This window comes from Vicugna pacos, chromosome 1 (genome assembly GCF_048564905.1).
Source record: "Vicugna pacos chromosome 1, VicPac4, whole genome shotgun sequence".
Lineage (NCBI taxonomy): Eukaryota > Metazoa > Chordata > Mammalia > Artiodactyla > Camelidae > Vicugna > Vicugna pacos.
This window is the reverse complement of record NC_132987.1, coordinates 37,312,331-37,329,546: the sequence shown is the minus strand read 5'-3', so window position 1 is coordinate 37,329,546 and position 17,216 is coordinate 37,312,331. Positions and strand designations below refer to the sequence as shown.

Genomic DNA, 17,216 nt, shown 5'->3' with positions numbered 1-17,216 from the left:
TTTGAACATAATTAAGAAGGCAGACTTGAGGATATGAAAATGTTTGGAGAAGTGGTTATAATTATAAGTGGTATGTTTACAGAGAGTATACTAGTCAGGTAGGCTAAGTTACAGTAAAAAAAATAGCTCAAGTTTTAATTGGCTTAGCATATAAATGTGTCTTTTTAATTCATGCAAATTCTTCTGTATATCTGGCAGCTCACTATGGCAACTTCCTCCTAAGCTGTGATATAGGGATCCTAATTCAAGCTCCATCAAAACAAAACAAGACTTTTATTATTGCTGGAATGGAGATGAGCAATTGGGCATATTGGTTATGAGTTTATCACTGTCCAGCTATAACTGGATTGGGTACAATATGACTAATTTTGGCTGGTGACTGTGAAAAGAAATAGAGTGACATGTCTAAAGGCAATCATGTCACTCAGGCAAGAAAAGAAGGAAACTTAGATATTTATGAACACTAGTAGTATCACTATAACTGCTTTACTGGGAAGGTTAACACTTAAGTAAAGAGTGGAGAGAACTGAGGAATTTATTTATATTTAACCTATTTTTATATATGAAAAAATCCAGATGAAAAAAGCAAATTCACACAGCCTGAGAGGCTGCATGGTGAGCTGGATTAAGGAAACTTTGTAAGAAACATTATGCTTAAAATAGGGATGGGCTGCCCCTGAGATAAGAGACGTTAAAAAACCTCCCCAGTTAGAATAATGGTAGATGTACACTAATTCTGAGAGCAGTTGAGATCACTCTTCTGTTTCCTCACAGCTCTTGTAGATACTGCAGAGCATGCAGAGGCAGAATGGTATCCTAGGACACCAAGAATCTGAATTAAATACTCCAAAATGGGAAAGAAGCACCAGAGCCCCAAAGGTTTATGGAAGATCAATTCTATTCTGGTATCCAGGTTAGTCAAAGACCAGAGGGAACTCTGCTACGTATGAACTGCAATATTTTGGCTCAATAAGTGGGTTATTGGTGGGAACCTTAGTGATAAATGAAAATTTATGTCTTATTTGCTAAAAGAGATAGCAACTTAAACAGGTTATATATTAAAATTATACTGATTGGTTTCTAACAATGGGAACAAAGGCTGGATCTAAGAGTCTGGTCATGAAGTCTTCCATGAAGCCTAAGTGGCTGTGTGGTTATGTCTTCACCCTAAAACAAATTCTCTTTGAGAAGTTTATACAATGTTTCAGTTAAGAACTGTGTACCACCACAATTACGTCCTGTTTCAGTGGCACAGTGAAGTATAACTTTGTATCCTTACTAACCCAGGTTTGTGTGGATGGATTCTTCACATAATCAACGTGGAAATTAGTGACTTTTACTTTAGGCAATCTACATTCATGACTTTCTCTTCCTAGCAACCCTGATTATGGATAATCTATAATTACTTTTCCAAATGATGAATTTCTAGGTCAAAAGTTATACCTCTTACAAAGCTTTTAATTCATGGGCCAAAATTCCTTTCAGAGAGATTGTATTACATGATATTCCAAGCTTATTTAGGGTTTGGAAGAAAAAAATCACGCCAATTTTGTAAGTGAACAACCATATCTTTTCTACAAACATACCACTTTAACAATAAAAAATCTAATTATTAGAAAAGTTTGTCTTTACTTCATATTCTCTTATGATTCCCCATTAACAATATAGTCAGTGTTTAAACATATAATCAGTTTGTGTATTTCTTGGGTTTGAATTTTGACTCCACAATTAACTCTGTGAGATCTTGAGCAAATAATTCAACTCAGTGTCTCTGTTTCTCATCTGTCATCTGTAATACATTATAATACTAGGGCCAATTTTATAAGATTATTTTGAGGAATTAATTGAGATAACGTGTATAACAATTTAGTAGAGTGATTCTTCAAAATAGGCACTGGAGAAATGTTAACTATTATTTCATACAATTTTGGGGGAAAAAAGCAGGAAACCTATGTCAATTTTTGAACTAAAAAGTTAAAAAAATCAAATGTGAATAATTCATACAGAATCTTTTAAACTATGCCTTTCCCTCGAAATTAATTATAAGGTTTTTATTTACAAATATTTAAAAAATTATTTTTTAATTCACCATAAAACTGGTATTTTACTTTGGGTGTCTTTTCATGTAAAAGCATTTATTGCTTACATGATTTTTATAACACAGACAAATTTAAATATGCTGTCTGACTTTGTGCCAGAGAACAATGAACTTCATACTGCTTTTAATACAGCTCTCAGATTGATTGCTAAAATGAAAAGTGGTGAAAACCCACCCATTGTTTGGCAAATGCATGCTGACTCTGTAGGTGAAATAACTCATTTTACTGAACAATATTCCCCTTGCCAGGCTCTCACTCTGTGAAAGTCAATGAAAGACTCTTCAAAGTGGCAGGTACCATTTTGAACACTATGACATTTTTTGTTTGTTTGCTTTCATAATATGCTTATAATTACGCTTACAGGTTTAAATTATTATTTGGGAGATGGCGAAATTAGTATTTATGGAGTAAAAAATGCAGCATTTGCACAAATGATTATGAATTTCTTCAATTACTGTCATTGGTAGTAATTTTGAAGTAGTAATGTTAAAAGTAACCCAATTTTCTGTTTAAAACATAGTCAGAAATCAACTGAGATACTATGAAAAGTTTTGAAGAAGATAAAATCATTTTTAAAACTGTTAACTTGGTAGATCATGTGTTAACACTCCTAGAATTAAATTTATTATCTTTGTCATTCCAAACATTCAGGTGTTTAAATCTGTTGGGGGAGGGTATAGCTCAAGCCGTAGAGCGCATGCTTAGCATGCGTTAGGTCCTGTGATCAATCCCCAGTACCTCCTCTAAGAATAAATAAATAAATCTAATTGCCTCTCCCCACCAAAAAAAAAAAAAAAAAAAAAAAAAAAGACCTGTGGATTGTTAACAAGTAAAAGGAGAGTTGATGAGTAACAGACCCATTTTTGTTAAATATATATTTCATTTGTTTCAGTTTATAATGATGTTATAACAGGAGAAAAAATTAATATATGTGAAGCATTTAGCTGCAAATAAATATATTGAGCCTCACAGACTTCCCAGTGAACACTGGAGGTCTGTCTCTTGAATATCACCAATGATTTTTATTAAGAATTTCACACATTTCTTTACAATCAGTATTGATTTGATGCTTTATGGTATACAAGATTATCTTAATATGTATTGTCATTTAACCAGAAAGGAATATAATAAAATAAGTTATTTTGGCAAATTCCCCAGTTGATGTAGCTGAATTCCAAAAGTGCTAGGAAGCTTCCCAAGGCCAATACCCAGTGAATATTGAAAGCATTACAACAACTAGATCAGCTACTCTAATAAAATCAGCACTCTCCACACCATTGCCAGTATGATCATTTAAAACACATATCAGACCATATCTCTGCTCCAACAGTTTCTATTTCACTCAGATTGAAATAGAAAATCCTACCACTCCCTGTACCTTTCACATAAACCAATTCCCCATTTTTATGATCACTTGCATATTCCTCTAGCTGTGATCATATTGGTCTCCTCTCCAGCTCTCAGATAGAACAAAGATGTGGCTATTTCATAATCTCTGTACCTGCTGTTTCCTCTGCCTGGAACATTCTTCCGCAGACAGTCATATCACTCACTTCTTCACTCTACTTCGGTCGTTTATTAAGTATTACCACCACAAAGAGGCCTTTTATGATCACCCTATACAAAATAACCCTGGAACTTTGCTCTTATCCATCTTTATTTTTCTTCATAGTGTTCATCACTAATTGTTCATTATTTTATAATTACACTCAAAAGTATGGATTACTTCTAAATCACAGATTTCTGGTTCCTTGGATGGCAAGTACACTTACCGGAAATAAGTGTTTAGTTCATCTGCTGTTCTTCTGTTTCCATTTACTTTGCTTAAACAGTTTCCAAAATTTAAATGTCCAAAACATGGTGACAGTGCTGATGGAACTCATATAAAGGTCATTGTGATTTAAACTATGTATTACCACCATGAACCTAAAGGATCATATCAGATACGTGTAACTGATAAACCAGAATTGTATTTAAAGGCTGAGCATTTTTAAGATTAATTTTCATGTGAGCATTCAGTTGTGAGTTGCAAATAGGGACATACTGGCTGCTCCATCTTATGGATCACACACATTTGAATCCTCTATGGGTGCCAACCTAATCTATACCTGCTGAATCTGATACTAAGGTTAGTCTCAGCTCAACTGCCTTTGAAGCATCTTACAAGATATACCTCTACCCGCAGAGTTATTCAGCTACTACCTATAGGTGCTCCTATATAGGTTGTGTGTATGTTAGTGAGTGTAATATCCTCTTCTTTTATTGATTCCTTTACCACTATACAATGATATTCTTTGCTTTTCATTACGTCCTTTGTCTTAAAGTCTATTTTGTCTGATACGAGAATTGCTACCCATACTTTCTTGTCATTTCCATTTACATGAACTACCTTTTCTAATCTCCCACTTTCAGTCTGTGTCTTTTGCCCTGAAGTGAGTCCTTTATAGGCAGCATATTGCAAGTTCTTGCTTTTTTCAAATACAATTAGCCACTCTATATCTTTAGATCCAAGTACTTAGTCCATTGATGTTTAAAATAATTATTGATGAGTATTTACTTCTTGCCATTTTATTTCTTGTTTTCTGGCTCTTTTGTAGTTCTTCTTTGTCCATTTCTTTTTCTTCTTCTTTTTTTTTCTTTCGTGGTTTGATTGTTTTCTTTTGTAATATGCTTGAATTTCTTTCTTTTCAGTATTCGTGAATCTATTGTATGTTTTTGATTTGTGGTTACCATGAGGTTCATGCGTGTTGACCCATAACTATATCTACTTGCTTTAGTCGCTCAAGTTCAAATCCATTCTAAAAAATTACAATTTTTACTCTCCTCTTCTGTGATTTTGATGTCCTAATTTATATCTTCATACTTATCCTTTTACTATTTATTGTAGTTATGATCATTTTTATAATTTTTTTGGTTTTTAATTTACATACTGGCATATTTAAATGATCTTCAGTCTTTACTGTATATTTGCCTTTTCTATTAGGATTTCCCCTTTCCTATAGATTCCTGATTCTTTTCTCTTTAGAGAATAACCTTCAATACTTCTTTTAGGATAGGTTTAGTATTGCTGAGTTCTTTTTGTTTTTGCTTGTCTGAGAAATTCTTTATCTCTCCATCTATTCTATTTTTGCCTGGTAGAATATCCTAGGAGGCAGATTTTTCTCTTTCACAACTTGGAATATATCATGTCTCTCCCTTCTAGCCAGTAAAGCTTCTGCAAAGAAATCAGTTTATAGATTGATGAAGCTTCCTTTGTACGTAACTCTTTGTTTTTCTCTTGCCACATTTAGTTTTCTCTTTATCTTTAACTTATGCCATTTTAATTATAATAGGTGTTCATGTGGGTCTGTTTGACTTTATCTTGCTTAGGACCCTCTGTGTTTCCTATACCTTTTAGCTTTTTCCTTCTTTAAGTTTGGGAAGTTTTCAGCCATAACGTCTTCAAATACATTTTTAATCCCCTTCTCTCTTCTTCTGGGACTCTTATAATGCACATTTTATATTATCCATAGATCTTGTATGTTGCTTTCATTTATTTATTTATTTGTATTTGTATTTTCTGTCTGCTATTCTGCTTGGCTGATTTCCATTATTCTCTTTTCCAGATCACTTAATTGTTCTTCCGTGTCATTTAGCTGGCTGCTCATTGCTTCAAAATTGCTTTTTATCTCAGATATTGAACTATATATTTTTGATTCGTTCATCTTTATAGTTTTTAGTTCCTGTTATAGTGATCTGCATTTATATTGATAATATTTGTTAATTCAGTTAGTATTTTTATTACTATATTTTTGAACTTGGAGTCTGTCAGACCAGTGATCTCTATTTCATTATTTATTCTTTCAGGAGATTTTTCTTGCTCTTTTACTTGTGAATAGTTCCTTTGCGTTTCATTTTACTTATTTTTTTCAATCTCTATGAGTTTAGGAGACACAGTTATCTGTTGTAGTCTTGAAGGGGTGTTTTTATGTGAGAGTATCTCTGTGTAGACTGTGTGTATCCAGTGTGTTTGGTGGGAGGGCCGGTTTTGATGTGGATGCCAGTCATTTCTTTCCTAAGGGTATGCTGGCCACTATCACCTAGAAAAGGAGTGTTGTTGGTGTTGGAGGGTCTAAAACCTGTGCAGGGTGTGAGGCAGGACTTCCTCTCTGCTCTGTGGCCACCCTGTCATGGATGAGGTCTGCTCCCTAGTTGTTGGAGTAGAAATCCTGAGGGTCAGGCTTGATCAAGTTCCATTCCCCTTGAGTGTGTATCTTGCCCCAAAGGAGGGGAGTGCTGGAGCAAGTGAAGCCCAGAACCCTGTCTTCCCCATTTGCAGGGCCAAGCTGTGGTGTGGAGCAGCAGGACTGAAGTGCTCACTTGGCTGATAGATGGATTGCTGCTCTGAGCTGGTCCTGGTGTTTCCCTCGGTGCTGCCTAAGTAAGCACCAACAATGGCTGCCACCACCACACCCAGACTGCAGCCTAGGCCCCTGGGCTGTCATTAAATAGTTAGACCAAGTCTTTTCCCAGGCCCTGGCTGGCCCAGGACCCATGCCAAACTGTGTGTTGAGTGAAAGTGGCTGTGGTGTTCATCCTTTTGGGTTGGAGAGTGCAGTAAGGCAGCAGACCAGAGCTCTCTCCACCCTGCTTGTTGGCAAGCTAGCATCTGCACATTCACATGTAGGCTTCTCTAGCCCTTCTGTCTGTCCCAGCAGTTCTCCCAGCAGCCAAGGAAGCTTGTCTTCTCCACACTGAACCCCAGGACTGGGACACCCAGTCTGTGGCTCAACCTTCTCTTCCTTCAGATCCCTTCCAGAGGCAGAGGTCTCAACCCACATGACTTTTTTCTGCCCTACCAAATTACATGAAAATAATTCTTGCAGCTGTGGTTGTATAGAAGTTCTGCCATCTTCCAATAGTTTTCCATGAGAGTTGTTCCACCTGTAGATATGTTTGATGTGTTTGTGAGGGGAGGTCAGCTCCACATCCTCCTACTCCGCCATCTTAATCCAATCTTCTAGATTTAATTGCTTGAGAAAGCTCTGTACCGTTTTCCATAGTGGCTGCACCAATTTACATTCCCACCAACAGCCCAAGAGTTTCATTTTCTCCACATCTTCTCCAGCACTTATCTTTTGCCTTTTTGATAACCACCATTCTCATTGGTTTGAGATAATATCTCATTGTGGTTCTGATTTATATTTCCCTGATAATTACTAATGATGAGTATCTTTTCCTGCACCTGTTAACCATTCTTATGTCTCCTTTGGAAAAACATCTCTTGAGATCTTCTGCCCATTGTTAATCAGATATTTATTTATTTATTTATTTATTTATTTATTTATTTATTTTTTGTTTATTTGATGTTGAGTTGTATGAGTTCCTTATATATTTTGGATATTAATCCCTTATAAGATAGATGATTTAAAAATACTGCCTCCTACTCAGTAGGTCACCTTTTTTACTTTGTTGATAGTTTATTTTGATGTGCAGATGCTTTTTTAGTTTGATGTAGTCCCATTTGTTTATTTCTGCTTTTGTTGCTTTTAGTTTTAAATTCAAAAAATTGCCAACACTATGACAAGGAGCTTACTGTCTCTGTTTTCTTCTAGGAGTTTTTTGGTTTCAGGTCTTCATTCAGGTCTTTGATCTATTTTGAGTTAATTTTTGTGTTGTATAAGAATGTAGTCCAGTTTCACTCTTTTGCATATTGCTATCCAGTTTTCCCAGCATCATTTATTCAAGAGTTGTCCTTTCTCCATTCTTCACTCTTTTCTTGTAAATTAATTAACTATCCATGGTTGGGTTTATGTCTTAGCTCTCTATTTGGTTTCACTGGCCGATATGTTTTTGTTTTTGTTTTTTTTTAATGCCAGTATCACACTGTTTTATTACTGTAATAAGAGTTTGAAATCAAGGAATGTGATGCCTCCAACTTTGTTGTTCTTTCTCAAGATTGCTTTGGCTATTAAGAATTTTTTGTGATTCAATACAAATTTTAGAATTGTTTGTTCTATTTTTGTGAAAAATGCCATTGGAATTTTGACAGGGATTGCACTGAATCTGTAGTTTGCTTTGGATAGAAGCATAGACATATTAACAATATTAATTCTTCCAATCCATGAGTACAGAATATCTTTTCATTTATTTGTGCTATCTTCTATTTCTTTCCTTAATAGTTTGTAGTTTTCAGTATACAGGTCCTTAATCTTCTTTGTTAAATTTTTATTAGGTATTTAATCTTTCTGATGCAATTGTAAACTGGATTGTTTTTCTTAATTTCTTTTTTGATAGGTTGTTATTAGTGTATAAAATGCAACAGATTTTTATACATTGATTTTGTACCCTGCAACATTACTGAATTTCCTTATTATTAATTCTTACAGTTATTTGGTGGCATCTTTAGGGTTTTCTATATATAATATAACATCTTCTGTAAACAGTGACAGTTTTACTTCTTACTTTCCAATTTGAATATACTTTATTTCTTTTTCTTGCCTAATTCCTCTCGCTAGGACTTTAATGTTATACAGAACTGGCAAGAATGGGCATCCTTGTCTTGCTCCCGATCTTAGAAGAAAAGCTTTTAACTTTTCACTGTTAGCTGTGGGCTTGTCATATATGACCTTTACTATATTGATGTACATTCCCTCTATACATGCTCTGCTGAGAGTTTTTATTATAAATAAGTGTTGAGCTTTGTCAGATGCTTTTTCTCTACTGAGATGATCATATGACTTTTATCATTTGAATCATTTTTATCATTTCTATTTTTCAGGTGATGTTTCTTATTGACTGAGTTTTTTATCATCATATTCCTCTTTAATTATTTGAATATATTATCCACTAGCTCTTTAATATTTGTAATAATGTCTTTGAAGCTTTTTTTCTTTGAAACTGGGACCCACTCAGAATTAGTTATTACCTGATATTCTTTTCCTTTTTTTTAAGTATGGGTTACAATTTATTCTTTCTGTGCATCTCTAGATAATTTTGGTTGAATATTGGATATTTTAGACAATGTATTGTAGCAAATTTAAATTATATGTTATTTTTCTGGTTTTTGTTTATTTATTCAAGGAACCTTGAATTAAACTGTTCAACTTTAGTTCTTCATCATGTGCTGCTATTGTATTGATATTTCTGCCCAATTCCTTTTCTTCTTCTACTATGTATTTATCTTGCTTATATTTACCTTTCAGACTAGTTCCTTAGGGCTTTTTCTTGTGTATATAACTTAATGGCCAGTCAATGATTTGAGTAGAGATTGTGGCAAATACTACAGGTGTGTAAATCTTACAACAGCAACTGATTGATCTGTGTATGGATTGGGGGATAAATTAAAATTTGCAGTCAGTTTTCAAGTTTCCTCTGGCTTTCATATTTTTGTTGCAATGTATTTGCCAACCAGTAATATGTGGAGACCTAATATCAGGCTTTCTTTTATTCTTTCAATTCCAGGATCTCCTTGATGACGGTTTACCACTTCCCCCAAAGCAAGATTGAAAACTTAGGCTTTGCCAAATCTATCATTTTATCCTGTCCATTTCCAAGTTTCATTACACAAAAGCATACTTTTTGTCTCAACTCCTGTCCTGAATCAACATTACCTTCTCTGGGAGTAAAACCATTGTTTGTTATGGCCAGTATCAGTTTGGTAAATTCTAGGACTCATCAGCTGAGTTGTAGGGTGGCAATGTGGACAATAGTAACTCCGGGTAAGAAGGCAGATTCTTGCATGTCTTACCAAATTCAAAAAAGTCTTCAAGAATAAATTCTTCTTCATTTGTTGTCTTCTATCAATCAATTTCCAATTCCATGAAATGGTTGTTTTTGAGAATTCTGTTCAGTTTTTATTTGTGGAAGAAACAAATAAAATTTTGTCCCATTTTCATGTCACCACTTCCTTCAGAACTAATATTTTATAACTCAGCAGCCAAATACACCTTATAATGTACCAGATTGTTAAAAATAATAATAAGTTTATTCAGACTCTGAAAGGTTAATAAATCATATAAACATTAACTCCTTTGAGTCTCCCATAATACTTGAAATATATTTTAATAATTATAGTTAAATTCTATATTACAGTTGAATAAATTAAAATTCAGGTTAGATTAAATGACTTTTTTACCTGTGATAACATAATGGTTACATTTTAGAGCTATCACTTAAACCTAGGTCATCTATTTTCACTTGCTATTATTATTTGAAATTAAGCTAATCTTCAGAATGCTTAGGGTAGAATCTGCATCTCAGTTGAAATTTAATTTTCACTTATTAGGAACTCAATGCATTTATATTTGTAAACACAGATATATTTTTATTTTATAAAGTAGTACATTAATCTGGAGATTTAGTTCAAGGAGAGATGAAAATTTACATATTCTGGCATTCTTGTAAATGTCTATTTATTGCATGTTACTTATGGAACACTCCCTCCATTTCAACAGGAAATTCAACTTGAATCTAACCATCACTTCAACTTGCTTCTTTACTCCAGGATCTAACTGATCCATCTTCTTCATTAATATCTTTGTCCTCTCTTTTTTTTACTGAACTTTTTTACTAAGAGTGAGAGTGTATATGTGTGTGTGTGTGTGTGTGTGTGTGTGTGTGTGTGTGTGTGGTGCTGTCATATGTTAGGATCAAATGTTATGTTGTTAAAGCAGTTTGATTGTTGTAATGATATTGTTTTAGAAGTATATTTTATTTTAGTGGTTTGGCTGTATATGTTCACTTAAAATATCATCTTAATAGTGAATCTGTTAGCATACACACATAACATATATCTTCTAAAAATATGGTTATGTCATTTTAATTTTTTGCCTATTAGACTCTGTATTTTTTTAAATACTATAGCTTAATATTTTATTGATTAAATAAGTTCCTAAGAAATTGCTCATGATACAAACTGGATATTCTTCTATCTTAGTATTCCAAACAAATTTAACCATGGTCACCTGAAATCGAAAAAATAAAGCTAAATTACCCTATGTTTTGGGTGAGGGAAGAATGAAGATATTCAGAGCAATGACAGTTGTCAGCACTTCAAAATAACTATTTGGAAAACAGAATAGACCTTGGGCGCTAGTTCATCTGGATGTTAATGGATATGGTGGCTGAAAGGGGAATTCATGTGTGTTTTGAAGTTAATTAAGGCACAGTTGTTAAATGTCACATCTGTTGTTAATAAAGCATATGGTTTTAAGATTTAATCTTGCACAGAGATGGCATTTTTCACCAATATTTGCTTATGTTTGGTTCTGGCATGATTTGATCCTTTTGTGGTTTATTAGAATTTAATATTCGTGGCTTGATTTCAAGAGAGAACCTTTAAAATAATTTTTGGAGAAATTTTTAAAATAGCTTATATTTGATGATTCAAAAACTACTTATTAATATTTGTATCTTAAAATTATAGTGTTAAACTATTCTAGGAATTAATAAAAATTTTAATCATTAGATAAGTAAACATTCAGGAGCAAAGGATTTGAGATCATTTTAATAAAAAAATTAAAATTTGATTTTTGATAAATATTATTTTTTATCCCCACATATCTATTTAACATGGATTTGACTATATTTTGTCTTGGCTTTCAAAAGAATAAGAATTAACAATATGAATCACACACAATATGAAATGCATTCCAGTTCAGCTGGAATATATAAATGTTATAGAAGTTTTCCTGAAAATTTTAACTGAAGGGCTACTTTTTAGGGTAACAGAGTTTTGTTTATGTTCAATTAATATTATCCTTCACTCTCATAAGATAATTTGCCTTGTTTTTGTGTCTGCAATCTAGAAAAGTAAAACAACAACAAAATTACAATCCTCTACTTGACCTCTTTTCACATCTAATTTGAGAGCATTGTTTCTGTGGAGATAACAGTCTCCATGGTTACTGGTTATGCAGACTTGTTAATGTTTTAACAATGTTAGGAGGACCCAAGGGGCTATTGCTTTGCATTTCAGCAAATAAGGGTTTTTGTCCTCTGAGACTGCACCTCTGAAATAATAAGTGTGGATTAAATGAAGCACATTGTAATGCCACTTATTAATGTGCATATATGGGTGATTATCCTGTGAGAGACTCTGTACCTAAGATTGTAATTTGTCAAACTAAATGACTATTAATTGGTAGAATTGGATTCAAGTGTCTGGTCAGATCAGTATCACCATGCTGTTCAAATAAAATAGACAACTTTCCAGTTGGGGGATTGTTTTTGTTATCTTTGAATATGGGAAAAAAGCAGAGATGTCACTGAAGAAAATCAGACTATATTTTATAAAGAATAAACAATTATATAAATAATCTAAAGCCTGACTTAAATGAATACAACTCTAGGTTTCTCTTGATAGTTTTTGGAAGATAACGGCTGGAGGGGAAGGAGGAGATAAAGTATTTACTATCACACATCTTAACATCTTAACCATTTCATCCATCATATTTTTTTCCTCAAATAATCCATTCCTCAAGATGCCAATTCTATATGTAAATATTTATATGCTCTATAAATGTACAAAGGGTGATGCTACATGTTTGCTGTTAATCAAAATTGTGGATATTTTCCAACTGTTTATAATGGTTCATGAATTCTAAAGATTTTAATTGTTTTAAACCATGTAAGTGGTGAGCCCATATAAAATATGTCTTTCATTCTTTATGTTTGGGTTTTGAAATTTTAAGCATTTGATGTTAATAATAAGAAATCAAAAATTATTTAATTTTAATATATCTTTTTTCAGTTACAATTATTTTAGCCAATTCATTTGGGACTAACTACTGGCTGTATCTGTGTTACAATGATAGACCACAGTGACAAACTGAAAGAAATAGAGCATGGAAGTAATCCTCTGGAGTGTTGGTATTTTGTTTGAGAAGATTTATTCTATGCTCTGTTTCACCCATCCTCAGAGTCATGTTAATTCAGGAGCTTTGTGTCACATACTTTAAAAAAATGTTTGCCCTATTAAAATTTAGCTACTTTAATCCCAAAGATGAATCCTAGCTTCTTTTTCTTCCCTTCTAAAAATTACAGAGTCATAATTTAATATAAATTTGTTTTACATGGAAATATTAATGAAATTTATTTAAAATAATTTTGACTATATTTTTAATGTTTTAAACCCAGAAAAATATAAAAGGATACAAGCAACTCAACATAATCCCATAACTCACTGAAAGACACTGTTGAAATTTGTTGTGTGTGTTCTTTTCTACTTTAACTCTCATAATATGAAAATCATTACCAGACTTATGATATGTTCTTATGAAAGAATTAAGTAGCCATTAGAAATGATGCCCATACAAGTACTTAGTAAATTAAAAATTAACTTCAAGTACAATTATGTAAAAAAATACAAAATGTGCAGAATTTTAAAAAATGTATATGCATATACACACGTACACAATTTAAAAGGACTTCCACAATCTTGTTTATATTTTCTTTATCATGTACTTAGAAGATATTGTCAATATAACTAATTTCAGCTAGGAGACTTTATAGAAGGAAATAAAAGCCCATGGGAAATATCAAATTTACCATGCAAATGTATCTGATTCAATAAAGATGTAAAGTAATATTGCATTTATCTGAGTGTATAGAAAATAAACAGAAAATGTTTCAATCATAAAGACCACATTATAATAAAGATTTCTTATGATTCTCAACCTATAATATTATAAAATTAATCTGGACAGAATAAATAAAGTTATAAAAATTTCCAAAGGGTTTATATTTATACTTTGAATTTAAGTTTAAAAAGCTATTTAATTTCTTAAAAAGTTTCAAAATCCATCAGAGATATTTGTGCAGAGATGCTCATCTTAAATATATTTAAATAATAAAAATAGCAAATATCTCAAGTATTCACTTATGTATCTATGATATTTTGGTGTGTGATTTCATTTCTCTCTAAAATGACATTAAATCCACTGGTGGGAGATTATAAAAAATTTATTTTCTAATTAGGATATACTTTATAAGTATTTGTTGTAGTTACTGCTATAGTTTTACAGAGCTCAGGGAGAAGTAATCTCTGAATCAGAGATAAAAGAATTTAAATACACTGAATGCAGACAGTATATTTTTCCAGATGATTTGTAACTGTTTTGGGAGGACTGTTTCCCTGTTCTCATATTATCAATTCTTCTGTCTTTGTTACACTTTCTATTGTCCATTCTTTTTTATACTCTCTCCCTTATGCCTTTCTTTTTCTCTTATTCTCAATTCCTCCCCACTTTTTCTCTTCCCTTTTCTGTCTTTTATAACCAATCATCTAGGGATATATGTGAAAACTATTAAATTTATAGTGGGAATCAAAGCCACTAATTAAGATCTTCTTTGATCTAGCGTCTCTTGCCTTCCCCTTAAATTCTATTACTATGTGTATCAACTAAGTAAATATGTCCTTCTTCATAAGTACATACAATACATTAAATATATTTTGTTTACATATTGTATGTGTGGATAAAATTTCATAATAGTGATATTTTGTAACTACATGTTATTGCTTTGATTCTGCTACTAACTAGATTTTAACTGGATAATTCTATCACATTGGTGAGACTAATTTACTTATTTTTAACATCATTGTTGGAATAAATATTTTCTAAAATATCATAATGCTTTATATAATTATTATTTTCTATTATTTTGATGCAAGACACCTGTAAAACTGAGTTCATTTTGTAATGAATAAGTCAGGCATTGGAATGCAAATTGGTAAATAAAAGTTAGAAAAAAATATAAGATGCAATCCAGAGTTTAGATACAAGGCTTATTCTCTGCATTCATTGGTATACCATCTCCTAATTTGCATATTCAAATAGGTATTTTTCATATGTTAACAATAATGTCCATTTTCTCCTCTTTCTAACATTTCTCACAAGTCTTTTCTCTATTAACATATCCATTATGTATTAGATAAGATGGTATCTGTCAGACATATGATGATAAAAAAGTCATGATGTATTCATTTATTTGTTCACTCATTCAGTAAATATTTGAATGTTTGCTATGGTCCAGGCACTTTGTGAAGCACTATGAATAGAACAAACATGACAGACTGTCTTCACAGTCATAGAGAATACTTTGTAATGTAAATGAAAGAAAAGTAATAAATAGTAAATTACAATGTGTTTTAAAATGGCTTAAGGAAGATATGATCAAGAGTAAGAGGAAAGGCTTTCTAGAAATTGCTTTTTGGACAATTCCTTTGTTAAGGAGCTCTCTGCTAATGACAGACATAATAAGTAAATATAAAACTCTAATATCATACGATAACTGTCTTGGACAAGGATTATGCACCCTGTATCATGAGCACCTGGGATAAAGAGGGTGCTCTGGACAGGCTAGAGACTGAAGCAAGGAAGGCATGATAAGACATAAGCTAAATTCTGAGGTATAAGACCATGTTTACAGGATAAAGAAGAGGGAAGGAAGAGTAGGTATAAGAAGACCCCAAAAGAGTAAACAGCAAATGTCTAGAAACAGAATTGTATTAAGAGACTTGTTTTATTAGAAAGCAGTATTCATATTTTGCCAAGTTTGTTTCAAGTTACTCATACTGATTTTCTTCTCCGTTTTCTACCATGACAGACATAGCACTCCCTTCATTTTTATATAATTACAACATAAAGGCTTCATTATACTGTTTAAAACAATCTTAAACAAACATCAGGAACACCTTTTCCTTCTTATTTTATTTGTTAGCAGTGTGACGTTGGAATCATTTTTATCTCAGGTTAATGGCGATAATTCTGTTTCTGGGCCAATGTCAGTTTGTTTGAATCAGTTGAAAGGAGTCAAGTCTGCAGCCTCTGTTCCTGCTTTCCTTCTCTGATATTCTCTTAATCTCAGCCACATACAATTGGTGGCACAGACTTAGAAAGCTATTCTCAGAGGCTTCAGATATAAATTCTCTTTTGAACTGATTCTGTCATTAACCAAAGGTAGGATATGTGCTTTTTGGGTCTCTTAAACTATGTAACTGAGAACTTAATGGGTGTCAGATGAACCGAAGACAAACTAATTTTTATTTTTCTTCATTTCTTTGCAAGAAAATTTGTCTCTTTATAAACTATTCCTAAAAATGAAAGTTCCAAAGAAAGGTAAATATCCTTATAGCAAGACAATAAAGTTTTATTTTTCTATAAATCATCCCACTTCATAGGAGACCTTCTCTATGCCATCTATTAGTGACACCAGTAATGTCATCCTGGGGATCTGAAGGGCAAATAGAGATGAAATAACTTCATTTTAAATAAAAATGCTATTCCTAAAATACAACAAATACACTAATCCTTGACCTAAAGTTCCCAAAGTATATCAAACCACTCCTCCTTCTCAGTCTTTTTCTCTCCATGTCTCTTTATTTCCACGTCAAAGATGTATATACTTGTGAAATTTAGGAATGTACATGTAAGTAACTACTAGAGTATGTAAATAGAAATAGCTCATCAAGCACGTAAAGAATCTACTTTATTAAGATATAATATATATATAATAATTTTAATTTTAACTCTATAGTTTGAAGTGTCCAGGTAACTATAAAATTTAATTGTACATTTTGATGCCTTTTCACAAATATCTATGCCCATATGACTAGCACCACAAACAAGATATAGAATACTTTAGGGTGATGGAAATGTTCTAACAGTAATTTTTGTAGATCTTAAAATCTAAAACCAAATCTGCTAAAGAAGACATGATATTAGTATTTAATGTAATATGTAACTAATTAAAACATAATGAATATGTAATGGCAATATTATGTAAGATCTCTGAGGGCAAAATATTTTGTCAGATTTGTTCACATTATATGCACCAGTGGCATATGCTAGGTGCTCAACACATTTGTTGAACAGATGAACTAGGAATGAATTAGTTACATGGATAACTATGTTTACTCATTACTACTATTGGTAATCTTTCAAATTTCTCACAGTCTTTAATTATAATTTTTTAAAAACTATTTTTATTAAATATCTCCCTACTTGAATTTTCATTTGATTATATTATAGGAAATACACTTGCAATAAGGAAAAATAAATATCAACATTAACAAAGGATTGTGCTAAATTTAATACTGCTTATTAACATATAATTTAATAATTTTATTTTATCCAT

General features: G+C 32.2%; 1 long non-coding RNA gene across 4 annotated transcripts in view; it reads right to left on the bottom strand.

Annotated features, from left to right (window-relative positions):
• Positions 1–17,216, bottom strand: part of LOC140696184 (uncharacterized) — a 704,768-nt gene that overhangs the window by 328,251 nt on the left and 359,301 nt on the right. The window lies entirely within an intron of this gene.